This window comes from Buteo buteo, chromosome 30, assembly GCF_964188355.1.
Source record: "Buteo buteo chromosome 30, bButBut1.hap1.1, whole genome shotgun sequence".
In the NCBI taxonomy this organism is placed as follows: Eukaryota; Metazoa; Chordata; class Aves; order Accipitriformes; family Accipitridae; genus Buteo; species Buteo buteo.
Genome location: NC_134200.1, coordinates 1,937,535 through 1,950,900, shown reverse-complemented (window position 1 = coordinate 1,950,900; position 13,366 = coordinate 1,937,535).

The window sequence follows — 13,366 nt, the reverse complement described above, 5'->3', positions numbered from 1 at the left end:
TCGGAAAGATTCAGTATCGAGAATGAGCGCCATGAGTTGGTCCGTCTTGAAAAATCACAGATCCCCAGTGCTGTTGTGCCTGTGGATAGGCTGCACGGGGCACCTAAAAAGCAGCAAGAGCTTTCAGCGCTGGCACCATACTGGTCAGAGAAGGAAGCTGACGTTCGTCTTTTTGGAAAGAGTCTCTGCCGAGAACGGACGTCATGAGAGGTCCTGTCTTGCAAAAGACCAGATCCCCAGTGCTGCTATGCCTGTAAATAGGCTGCCAGGGGCAGGTGAAGACCAGCAGGAGCTTTCAGGGCTGGCACCTTCCTCTTGGGAGAGGGAGCCAGAGGTTTGCCTTTTCGGAAAGAGGCTCTACCGAGAATGAACGCCATGAGATGTTCTGTCTGTGGGAAAGCACAGATCCCCAGTGCTGTTGTGCCTGTGAATAGGCTGCACGGGGACAGTGAAGACCAGCAGGAGCTTTCAGGGCTGGCACCTTCCTTGTGGGACAAGGAGCCGGACGTTTGCCTTTTCGGAAAGAGGCTCTGCCGAGGACGAACGCCGTGAGATGTGCCGCCTGTGGGAAAGCACAGATCCCCAGCGCTGTTGTGCCTGTGAATAGGCTGCACGGGGACGGTGAAGACCAGCAAGAGCTTTCAGGGCTGGCATCTTCCTTGTGGGAGAAGGAGCTGGACGTTCGTCTTTTCGGAAAGAGGCTCTACCAAGAATGAGCACCATGAGATGTTCTGTGTGTGGGAAAGCACAGATCCCCAGTGCTGCTTTGCCTGTGAATAGGCTGCCAGGGGCAGGTGAAGACCAGCAGGAGCTTTCAGGGCTGGCACCATCCTGGTCGGAGAACGAAGCGGATGTTCTTTTTTTTGGAAAGTGGCTCTGCTGAGAACGAGCGCCATGAGATGTTCCGTCTTGCAAAAGACCAGATCCCCAGTGCTGTTGTGCCTGTGAATAGTCTGCATGGGGCAGGTGAAGACTAGCAGGAGCTTTCAGGTCTTGCTTTGTGGGCTTGTACAGTGTTTGTGTGAATGTTGTTGTGCTGATTTCTGCAATCATCATTACAAAACTAGGAACTCTTTTTATTTTAGTGCCCTGCAACTCCTCATGCTGTTATCTTGTGGTGATGGCTCACCACAGCCAGGGTGAGCAGCCTGCATGCAAACATTAAGAGCAGACCAAATGGAACTTCAGTTCAGGGGGACCTTGAGAAACTCTGGGATTCTGCCAACAGAAACCTCTTAAGTTTTACAAGGACAAGTGACTGGTCCTGCATCGGGGGGAAGAATAACGCCAGAAATCAGAGCCAACTGAGACCTGATTGGGTGAGCAGTGACCATCAGGAGAGTGGCCTGGGCACTACGAGGGACACCATACAAGCTAGTGGTGAGCTCTCACCATGAACAAGGCCAGGTGAATAAGGGGATGTAGTCGGATGAGCGTGGCCACCCAGATATCTGGAGATTTCATCCCTCTCCAGTGAGCACTAGTGTGGCCACAGCTGGACTTGTGTTTCCCTTTGTGTGAATTCCTGCTGTAGACAGATGGGGAGGAACAGGAGAGTGCCCAGAGGAGGTCTGAACATACCCTGCACTTTAGGTCCTGAACCCCATCTTTGCAGAACTCTTCCATCTCCACGCAACCCCAGGAACATACTGTCCCTGGAGAACCACTGTGCTCTTCAGGCAGCTCGAGATTCCCCTCCTAAAGGATGGGTGTCTTCAATGTCACCTGTGGGAAAGTCCTGGGTACATTCCTCAATTACACTCAGAACCTTGTGTGCCATCAGACAGCGACTGGTGACTCCTAACCCCAGTCCTATCTATCTCTAAAAGGCTACAAACCCTGAGCTTTTTACTCCAGAAAACATGGAGGAAGAGGAACTTCAGAAGTGCAGTGCCTCAGGCCTCTTTGGAGAAAGAGCCTAGCCTGAAAGCACTGCATCATGGGGATCCCATTTTCTTACAGAGACCCTGTGAAAGAGGCCAGCTCTGAGCAACAGTTAGACACACTTTTGTAAGGGAACCAGGGGATACACAGTAGGTACATGCCTCCCATGAAGTGTCGCAAATGCAAACATTTGTGCAGTAACATAATAACCACAAATATATTGGATATTAGGAAAAAATTCTTTACTGAAAGGGTTGTCAGACATTGGAACAGGCTGCCCACGAAAGTGGTTGAGTCACCATCCCTGGAGGTATTCAAAAAGCGCATAGACAAGGCACTTCAGAATGTGGTTTAGTGGGCATGGTTGTTGGTTGGACTCAATGATCTTGAAGGTCTTTTCCAACCTAAACAATTCTATGATTCTATGAAATGACAGTAACAGCCATAATAACAACAACAACAACAACAACAACAACAAAACCCAAACCAAAACAAAAAAAATCCAACCCCAAAAAAACAAATGAAAAAAAAAAAAAGCCCCAAACAATCTGGAATCAGATACTTTGTGAATCATTTGTGGAGAGAGGTAGTAATATTTTTTACTATTTAAAAGTGCTGATGGAATCAGTTTCTTAATGGCATCTTTGAGCTTCTTGTTCCTCGTGCTGTAGATGAGGGGGCTCATGGCTGGAGGCACCACCGAGTACAGAAATGACACCACCACATCAAGGGATGGGGAGGAGATGGAGGGGAGCTTCAGGTAGGCAAAAGCTGCAGTGCTGATAAACAGGGAGACCACAGCCAGGTGAGGGAGGCACGTGGAAAAGGCTTTGTGGCGTCCCTACTCAGAGGGGATCCTCAGCACAGCCCTGAAGATCTGCACATAGGACAGCACAATGAAAACAAATATCCAAAAGCAAAAATGACACTAACCATGAGAAGCCCAACTTCCCTGAGAGAGAAGTAAGAGTAAGAGAGCTTGAGGATGTGGTGGATTTCACAGAACTGGTCCGCAGCATAGCCTTGGCAGAGTGCTAGTGAAAATGTATTGGCCGTGTGCAGGACAGCATTGAGAAACCCACTGCCCCAGGCAGCTGCTGCCATGTGGACACAAGCTCTGCTGCCCAGGAGGGTCCCATAGTGCAAGGGTTTGCAGATGGCAACGTAGCGGTCATAGGACATGACAGTGAGAAGATAAAACTCTGTTGTAGCACACAAAACAAACAAACAAAAGACCTGGGCAGCGCACCATTGGTAGGAGATGGCCCTGGTGTCCCACAGAGAATTGGCCATTGCTTTGGGGAGAGTGGTGGAGATGGACCCCAGGTCAAGAAGCGAGAGGTTAAGGAGGAAGAAGTACATGAGGGTGTGGAGGCAGTGGTCACAGGCTACAGTGGTGATGATGAGGCCATTTCCCAGGAGGGCAGCCAGGTAGATGCCCAGGAAGACTGAGAAGTGCAAGAGCTGCAGCTCCTATGTGTTTGCAAATGCCGGGAGGAGGAACTCTGTGACGGAGCTCCCATTGGACAATTGTGCACTCTGGGAATGGGGGACTGTTGAAAGAGGGCGGATTTCTCTGAGCCAATCTTGTGCTCCCATAGATATCCCCTACAATGACTTCTCTTTCTTCAGGAGACCTTCCTTCAGTTTCTTTTTGTGTGTTCTGGTTTGTACTGCTGAGTGACGAGCAGGGGCACTGCCCATTGGCTCCAGAGTAGTTAGACCCGTGCTACTGCGGTGGTGTCAGAACATGTGCATTTGGTAGGCGTTCCTGGCAATGAGTGCCTTCAATTGAGTGAGAGGTATTTGCATCAGTGACCATGTGAGAATTGTCCCTATTTATTACAGTGCAATGGAGTCAGCATCCAGGCCACCTGCCTCTGAGAGGGAAGAGCCCAGGGAGGGACCCAGCCCTCCAACTCTGCTCTCCTGAACAGGAAATTCTAGGTCTGATTCACTCACAGCTGAGACAGAACCTTTGTCACATCAATTTTCCATCTACAGCATATCTCCAGACATGATAATAGCAGTGTGCATGTGGGGGAGAATGGGGCTGTCACTATGTTCCCATCCTCCCCTGCTGAAATGCACCCAGCATGAGGGAAGGACACTTCAACACCTTCCTCCCAGGGAGCTGCTCAAGTGCCTGAAAGACAGTGCCCAGTGTCTCCTGAATGGAGAGTCATCATATTTCCATGTCCCACACACTGCACTGCCCAGAGCCTCCCAGGGTCGGTGTCTGAAATGCATCTCAGACTCCCCCCACTCCCTCAAGCCCTACAACCCAGAGCTTCCACAACCAAGAACAGGAAGAGCAGAAAAATGAGGGAAAAAAAAAAAAAAAAAGGAGCAATATGCTGATCCTTTTGCAAATGGGGAAAAGGAGAGAAAGACAGCCAGCCACTCAGTAGAGCCTTCTCCTTACGCAGCAGAGCACAGCACCTTCCAGTTGGTGACATCCCAGGCTGGTTGCTCTCAATCCCTTTTCTGTGCGGAAAGAAGTGGTTTACGTGTCAGGAGAGATGCACCATTGCTTTACTGGAGGAGCTCTGGCTGCAGAGGAGGCAACTCCTGCCCTGGACCCCACAGCCTTGAGGGCAGAGGTTCTGCAGGGTGGGAGGGGAGACAAGGCAGGCTTTCTGGGAAAAAGGTGTCTGTATTGGAGGAGATGACAAGGAGCTTTCTGAATTCCTGCTGCTGTGACATTTCTGGTTTTAGCTTCCTCCCACTCTCTGCCCATGTCTCTGCTGCCTGGACCTGTCCCTGCTGGGAGCTGTTTCTCTGTCCCCTTATCTTCTCCCTGTCATTACTCACAGAGCCCATCCCACCCACTGTCTGCTCAGCTCTGCCCTGCAGACACCTCCTGGCAGCAGAGGACTGCCCAGGGGCATCTCTGTGGCTGCAGGCTCTGATGGGAACATCAGCTCAATGGTGATGAGGCTGGAAAGGTGATGCTGGGGCTGTCTGTAAGTGAAAGGTGGTTTATTTTTGATACTCCCAGATTTATAAATCACTAAGAGAAACAGATCTGCAGTTTCAGTGCCTCTTCCTGAACTGAGAGAATAATTTCCATGCCCAAACCTTCCCTCCACTCCCAAGATCACTAAGAGTAGAAAACTGAAAGCGTAGGCTCCTTCCCTTTCAGGTAGCCCCTTCCTTGATCTTCTTGAAAAGCTTCCTCTGCCAGTGTCCTGGGGATGATGTGGAGTTGTGAGAAGTCCTTATCTGCACAGCACCCTCTAGACAGCAGAAGGACCCTGCCCCGCCGGGGGTCTCTCCTTCCACCCACAGCTTCTCCCCACAGCACCATGGGCAGTTCCTGGGGCAGGCTGAGTGCTGACCCTGGCTGGTGGCAGGGTCCCTGCCCCTGATCACAGCTCCCTGGGGCGCAGGAACCCTGCTCTGAAGGACATCCCTGGGCACCCCTGGCTGCACACCTGACTTCACACCCTCCAGCCATCCCCAGGAGAAGGCAGCTATCATGCCCTTTCCCTCTGACAGTGTAGCAGGGAGTCCCTGCTCTGGAGCCCATCTTCCTCCTCAACATTGGAGGGAGATCCCGTAAAGTTATACACATTTAGGAGATCCTGCAAGGAACCACCTCTGCATTGGTCTGCACCCAGAGACTTACCATGTCAGAGGCTGTGAAGATTTCTCCCACAGCGAGCTCTCAGCTGTCCACCAACTCTCAACTGCCTCTAACCTCTCTCTGTCCCACTCCTTCCCCGTTGGTGCCCATGTGCAGCACCCTCAGTCCTGCTGTGCTTTGCAGAGAAGCTGCTCCTGGGCCGAGCTGTGTCTCTGCAGTGCTGCTCACTTCCCGTGAGCTTCCCCTATCCCAGGAGTCTAGCCCAGCGCAGCAGCGAAGGACTAGTCCAAAAGCTTTTTAATGACCCCTCCGGTGGATTTGGTGCCAAGTTCATGAACCTCAGACACTGAGAAAAAGTTGAGGAAACCTCTCAATGAGTCGAAGTCAGACACCAACTCCAAAGTTTCTTGGAGCGTTAATGGGTCTCACTGAGGGACAGTACTGACAAAGCCTCCCTGGGGGACAAGGACTGGTTAATGAAGAAAACTAGAGACAGTGATGACAGGTAGGCAAAGGCAAGGAAAAGGTGGCTCTGATGCTGAGTAAACCTTGATATGTTTTATCAAGCCAAAAGGCCAAGCCCTGACCCCCAGCCCCTGGGAAGGGAGATCCTGTCCCTCACATATTCCTTAGGATTCTTCCTGAGGCAGTGTGATGTGAGGATGCACAATGCCAAGTGCAGGGACAAAGTACTACGCTTCTGGGTTTCTCCTGGGTGAGGTGAGGAGGCAATGAGGTGCTGATGCCTTAAGGTTATGGAGTCTTCTGGTAGGCCTTGCTGGTTGGGACAACAGCCATAGCCAAGGGGAGAAAGACCTCAGCTCTGTTGGGGTTTTTAGTCTTGCCAGAGCCCTTTCCTGTCTCCACCACAGCATGTCCTACAGTGTCCCACACCTGCACTTGACATTGCAAGTGCATATCAGACTGTCCCCAGGAGAAGCCTGAGCAACATGTGAGGGACATTTTCTCCCTTCCCAGAAGCTGGAGGTCATGACATGTAGCCTTAATGTAACACATCCAGGTTTACTCAGCATCAGAGCTGCCTTTACCTTGTCTTTGCTTACCTGGCACAAAGAGAGCTCATGGCAAGTGGGCGGTGCTGCAAAGAGCTCTGTAGTGTCATGGTCCTCCCAGAATCACAGAACCAATGAGGCTGGAAGGCAGCCAGCCTCCACCTTTTCTTTCTGTGCTTCTTCTTCATGCTGGATTTTAGCCAGGAGCTCCCTTCTCATCCATGCAAGCCTACTGCCACTTTTATGTGATTTCCAGCATGTCAGGGTGGAACATTCTCAATCATGAAGAGGAGATCCCTGACCATCAAACAGCTCTCTGCACCTGTCTTCTCTGCAGGGCTGTATTCCCTGAGATTCCTCCAAGCTGGTCCCTCAGCAAGCCAAAGTCTGCTCTTCCGAAGCCCTGCTCTTTGCTTTCTTCCCTTTTCTCAGGATCCTCAACACTACCTTCTCACCCCTGACTTTTACGTTCCTGACCAGCTCTTCCTTGTTTGTAAATGTTGTGGGTTAACCCCAGAAAGACAGTAGGCACCACACTGCAGCTTGCTCACCTCCCTCCCCCAACCCCAGTGGGACAGGCAAAGAGGAAAGGTAGAGTAAAAGCAAGAGAACTTGGGAGTCAAGATGAAAAAAAAAAATAATAAGAGAAGGAGAAGTGAAAATAAAAGAGAGAGGAAGAAGGAAAAAACAAACAATAGAGGTGATGCAAAAGCAAACACTCACCATCTCCTATAGGTAGATCATTGCCCAGCCAGCTCCTGATGGCTACCTTTCCTAAACCCTTTCCTCTCCCTTTTTATTGCTGAGCAGGACATTGTATGGCCTGGAATATATCTTTGGTCAGTTGGAGTCATCATCCTGGTTGTGTCCCTTCCCAACCTCTTCCCCCCCGCCTCTCCCCCCAGTCTATTCACTGCAGGGGAACAGTCAGAAAGAGACGCCCTTGATGCTGTGCAAACACTGTTCAGCAATAGCTAGAACATTAGTCTGTTCTCAGCATTGTTTTGGTCACAAATCTGAAACACAGCACTGTATGAGCTTCCATGAAGAAAATTAACTCCATCCCAGCTAGACCCTGTCCAATCTTCACCCCTTATTCCATACCATTTCTATCACACTCAGGTGGCACACTACCCAAAAGATCCTCATTTATCACCACCCCCTTCCCATCCTGTAATTTATAGACAGCTATCATTCCCTTATCTATAGGCCACCCCTGTCAAATGCCCATAAAATTGTCCATCAAGTGTCCACTGAGCTCATGTAGTGCATGACTTGAGTTCTGTTTGCTATGGTGGTTACTCAGGACAAGAGAGGCACATTGTGTGGAGTTACTGGACATGAAAACTACCTCAGGTTGGGCCATTGCTGTACTAGTCCAGCTTTTTGCAAGGTTCATTTAGGTGATATTTGCTGTAGTACTTCCTAAAATATACAACTCAAATCATGGTTTATTTCCCACTGAGGTTACATCTTCTGGAGGTACACATCAGATTTTCCCATCAACCCACATGATCCACCCAGTGTACCTAAGTTCTTGAGCAAAAGCAATCGCATAAACAGGTTTGCCTTTTCCTGCGGGAGGAGCAACCCATGCTGTCTTCCCCAGCCAGTTCACTACATGCACTATGCGGACCTTATCTCCTTCTACAATACATAGGGTTTTTTTCTGTGGAGGGCCAGGTCAGTCAGCTGATCCTCTGGTATTAACTATTCATGTAGCTTCTGCTAAGTCTGCTCACTGCACGTATTTCCCATTGCTCTCAGTATAGTCTTTAACAGTCCATTCTCTCAGTCAATCTTTCTGGAGGCTGGTGCATGATAGGGGATGTGGCACACCCAATCAATGCTGTGTTCCCTGGCCCAGGTGCTTATGCAGTTGTTTCAGAAATGGATCCTGGTGTCTCACTCCGTTCTTTCTGGGGTGCATCAGAACTTGCTTTTCAAGACCCAGGATGTTTTGGCCAGTCGTATGGGTCACGGTGTATGTTTCCAACTGTCCTGTTGTTACTTCCACCATAGTAAGTATGTGGTGCTTGCCTGTCAGGTTCATGGGAGTGTGATATAGTCCATCTGCGAGGCATCGCCATATTGATATTGCAGCCACCATCCTTTATACCAGAGAGGCTTTACTCGCTTGGCTCACTTGATTATGGCACATGCTTCAGATTTGTGAATAACATGTGCAATGGCTTCAGTGATCAAGTCCACCCCTTGATCTCAAGCTCACCAGTATATTGAAGCTCTCCCTAGAGGTACTGACCTTACATGGGTCCACTGAGCTATGAACAGTTAACTCTTATGTTCCCTGTCTAGGTCCACCTGAATCACTTTAATTTTTGCACCTGGTCTACTTGCTTGTTGTGTTGATATTCCTCAGTGACTTCCCTGTCAATTCCCTGGTCCCTAATGAACGATTCCAGTTGAGTTTCCTCACCCTCTAACTCCCGACTGTTGGCCCCACCATCCCAGAATCGGAGCAGCCAGGCACCAATCTGCTTGCCTGTCTGGCAGCTGCTACATTTTTGCATTTCTCAAAGTTCTCTTAAGTTTAGTGAACAGGTAGTTTTGGCATCTTGGGGGATTTTTCTCAGTTCTTCCTTCTATTTTCATGCCAAAGGACCAAATTCCTGATGAGTCCCTTTCTCTTCCTCCTCTTCCCTTACTAATCAATGATACAGACCCGTTCACCTCTGTGTCTAGGTTTTCTTTTTTACTACTGGGGTCATTAGTCCAGTTAGTTGGGGTTTGGGTCCCCATCTCACCCCTGGTATCCTCCAATGTGGTTTGGGTTCTCATCCCAACTGCAGTGTCCTCAAACATTAAGTCTGTGTCACAACCATGGCATCCTCAGAGGTGGCTTGGGTCCCTGTCTCAACCATGCTCTTCTGCTAGTACTGAACAGTGGCTCAATAGGCACAGGCCAAAACCCAGTAGAGTCCTAAGAGCTGCGGGGTTTCATTGGAGTAGGCAAGGCACCCTTGTATTAGGTAGCATGTCCATTGAGCAGGATTACATGCTTTTTCAGGCTTAAAAAGAGGCTGTGGGAGGTGATAACCACCCTAGGCACCTGCCAAAATCCTTCCACACACCCTGACACCCAGGGACTGGCTGCCTCAGGGCATGTTTCAGTACTTCCTCACCAACAAATTGTCTCTTCTGATGCCAGAATTCCACAGCAGATTCCACAAACTGTGATATAAATTATTGAGACCACACAGTCATTAGAAGCCGAGAACAGTATTAGCATATAACTGCTGCATCATTATCTCGAGACCCAAGACTTATCACCATCCCTTACTAAGACGAACAAGTGATCAACTAGGATAAGGAAACCTCTGTTGTCAGAAAATTAACAGAAGGATCCATATCTAAGAGAAACATGAGTTGCTGATGATGACTTTGCAGAAGTCAGTGATGGAAACATCTGGTTTAACAGATAAGCCATAAGAATGCTGATGGATGATGATGCTTCAAGACCAACAAAAATATGCTATACTACATTTATGATTGGATAATTAGAAATATGCGTTAGTAGGCAGTTGGAGGATATATATCATACCCCTCTAGTATAAAGTACAAAACCCCTAAAGAATAATCCCTTCAGGTGTGCCCATTTTGTCGGGGACACCTCATGCACATAAAATTTTGTAATTCTCTACGTTGTGCCCTTGCCTCTTTCCTTGGTTGGCACAGGTCAGTGTTGAATTTTGCAACAAAACCCAACAATAAGCCAATGGTGTTCATTAGCAGTATCAAAAACTTACCTAAGGGTGAGCAAGGACCTCAGAAGCCTGTGCAACAAAACTATCCACATCCACCCTGGATGAGAAAAGTGATGTGTATTCCCACATCCTCTCCACAAGCTCCCACAGCACAGCTATGGCACCAATGCCAGGGCCATGCACGTGGACATTGTTTGTACTAAAATGTTCCCAGGCCCAGCAAAATGAACAGATAAGCAGTGCAGACAGCAAACTCCATGACCCACACAGAAACCTGCCCATTAATAACCACTACAGCTATGGCACACTCTGTCAAAACTGCTCTTTTCTCAGAGCCCACGTTGGTATTCAAAAAGGACTGTGGTGGGTTGACCTTAGCTGGTTACCAGGTGCCCACCAAGCTGCTCTCTCACTCTCCCTCCTCAGCAGGACAGGGGGAGAAAATAAAATGAAAAAAACTCAGTTTCAGACAAAGCCAGTTTAATTAAAAAAAAAAAAAAAAAAAAAAGAAGCAAAAGCCATGCCCTGTAGCAAAGCAAAAAAAGATCTATTCTCTACTTCCCCTCCACAGGTGACATCCAGCTGCTTCCTGGGAAGCACAGCCTCAGTACACAAAGCAGATTCTTTGGAAGACGAACACCTTAAGAACAAATTCCGCCTCCCCCTCTTACTCCCTTTCTCTTTGCCTTTATTGTTGAGCATGACATCATATGGTAGGAAATATCCCTTTGGTCAGTTTGGGTCAGCTGTCCCAGTATGCCCCCTCCCAGCCTCTTGCCCACCCCCAGCTTACTGGCCCTTGGTGGGGGCTGGGGAGACAGCCTGATGCTGTGTGAGCACTGCTCAGACAGAGCCAAAACATCGGTGCGTTATCAACACCATTCCAGCCGCAAGTGCAAAGCACAGCACTGCATGGGCTATGATGAGGAAAGTTAACTTTGTCCAAGCGAGATGAGTACAAAAGCCTTTCTTGAGTTGAGGGCCCAAACCTTGACACTTTATTCTGCATGTGGTCTAATGAGTGGTGAGCAGGGAGAGACAATCGCTTCCCTCAACCTTTGGCAAGGCTGCTTTTCATAATGCCCAGTAAGGACACTTCCTCACTAGCAGGGCATGCTGCTGGAAACTTTTTTCCTTCTGTCCCCCAGGACCACCAGGATCTTTAGCACAGAACCATACCCTGGCCAGATGGTCCCCAGCGCATGTCACTGCAGTGGGCTGGCTATCCCAGGTGCAGGACCTTGTGCTAGTTTTTGGTGAATTCCATTGGGTTTCTGACATGACAGTCTTCCCACGTGCCAGGGATTCTCTGAATGGCTTCCCTAAGGAATCCCTGGTCCTCCCAATTTGGTGTCATTGACAAATGTGATGAAGGTTGCATCCTCCAGGTCACCTTATAAAGAAGCACCTTATAAACTGCACCAGGCCCAGAAGAGACCCCTGTGCTGCCCCATTTTCACTGGCATCTGGGTAGGGTATGATCCCTTCACTGCTACTCCCTCAGCCCACTCATCCAACTGATGTTTTACCTAGCTGTCTACCTCTCCAGACTGTAATGCTCTAAATTGGATACAAGGATATTGAGGCACACCGTGTCAAAAGTCTTGCTAAAGTTGAGGTAAGTGGCATCCACTTTTCTCCTCAGGGATGTAAAGCAAACATGTTCCAGTCCACCTTATTGTCTCTCTCCCTGACAAATGGCACAAAGCAAATCTTTCCAAAAGGTCCAGAGGATGAGCTGGGGAGCTAAAGGCTGCTCAGCTTCACTTTAGATGAAGAGCATGGCCTCTTGGATTGCATTTCTGGGTGCCTGAAAGAGAAGGTGACTGGGTGAAGTGAGGGAATGTGTACATCGGTTGTGGTCTAGTGCTTGGAGGGCCATGTTGTTATGCAGAGGTGGTTTGACCCTGGCTGGACACCAGGTGCCCACCAAAGCCACTCTATCACTCCCCCACTCAACTAGACAGGGGAGAGGAAATATAACAAAAGGCTCATGGGTCGAGATAAGGACAGGGAGACATCACTCATTAATTACCATCTGTCCTGGTTTCAGCTGGGATAGAGTTAATTGTCTTCCTAGTAGCTGGTACAGTGCTACCTTTTGAGTTCAGTATGCAAAGAATCTTGATAACACTGATGTTTTCAGTTGTTGCTCGGTAGTGTTTAGTCTAAAGTCAAGGATTTTTCAGCTTCTCATGTCCAGCCAGCGAGAAAGCTGGAGGGGCACAAGAAGTTGGCACAGGACAGAGCCCGGGCAGCTGACCCAAACTGGCCAACGGGGTATTCCATACCATGCGACGCCCCATCTAGTGTACAAACTGGGGGGAGTGGGGACAGGGGATCGCCGCTCGGGGACTAGCTGGGTGTTGGTTGGTGGGTGGTGAGCAATTGCACTGCACATCATTTGTACATTCCAATCCTTTTATTATTGCTGCTGTCATTTTTTTAGTGTTATCATTATCATTCTTAGTTTCTTCTTTTCTGTTCTATTAAACCGTTCTTATCTCAACCCACGAGTTATACTTCTTTTCCTGATTTTCTCCCCCATCCCACTGGGTGGGGGGGGAGTGACTGAGCGGCTGCGTGGTGCTTAGTTGCTGGCTGGGGTTCAACCACGACACCATCATGGGCAAAACAGACTTGACTTGGGGAAAATTAATTTATTACCAATCAAACCAGATTAGGATAATGAGAAATAAACCCAAATCTTAAACCACCTTCCCGCTACCCCTTCCTCCTTCCTGGTCTCAACTTTGCTACTGATTTTCTCTACCTCCTCCCCGCCAACGTCGTAGGCAGATAGGCAATGGGGGTTGGGGTCAGTTCATCACACGTTGTCTCTGCTGCTTCTTGCTCCTCAGAGGGAGGACTCCTCAGTCTTCTGCTGCTCCAGTGTGGGTTCCCTCCCATGGGAGACAGTTCTCCATGAACTTCTCCAATGTAGGTCCTTCCCACAGACTGCACTTCTTCACGAACTGCTCCAGCTTGGGTCCTTTCCACGGGTTGCAGTCCTTCAGGAGCACTCTGCTCCAGCATGGGTCCCCCACGGGGTCACAAGTCCTGCCAGAAAACCTGCTCCAATGTGGGCTTCTCTCTCCACAGGTCCACAGGTTCTGTCAGGAGCCTGCTCCAGCACGGGCTTCCCACAGGGTCAC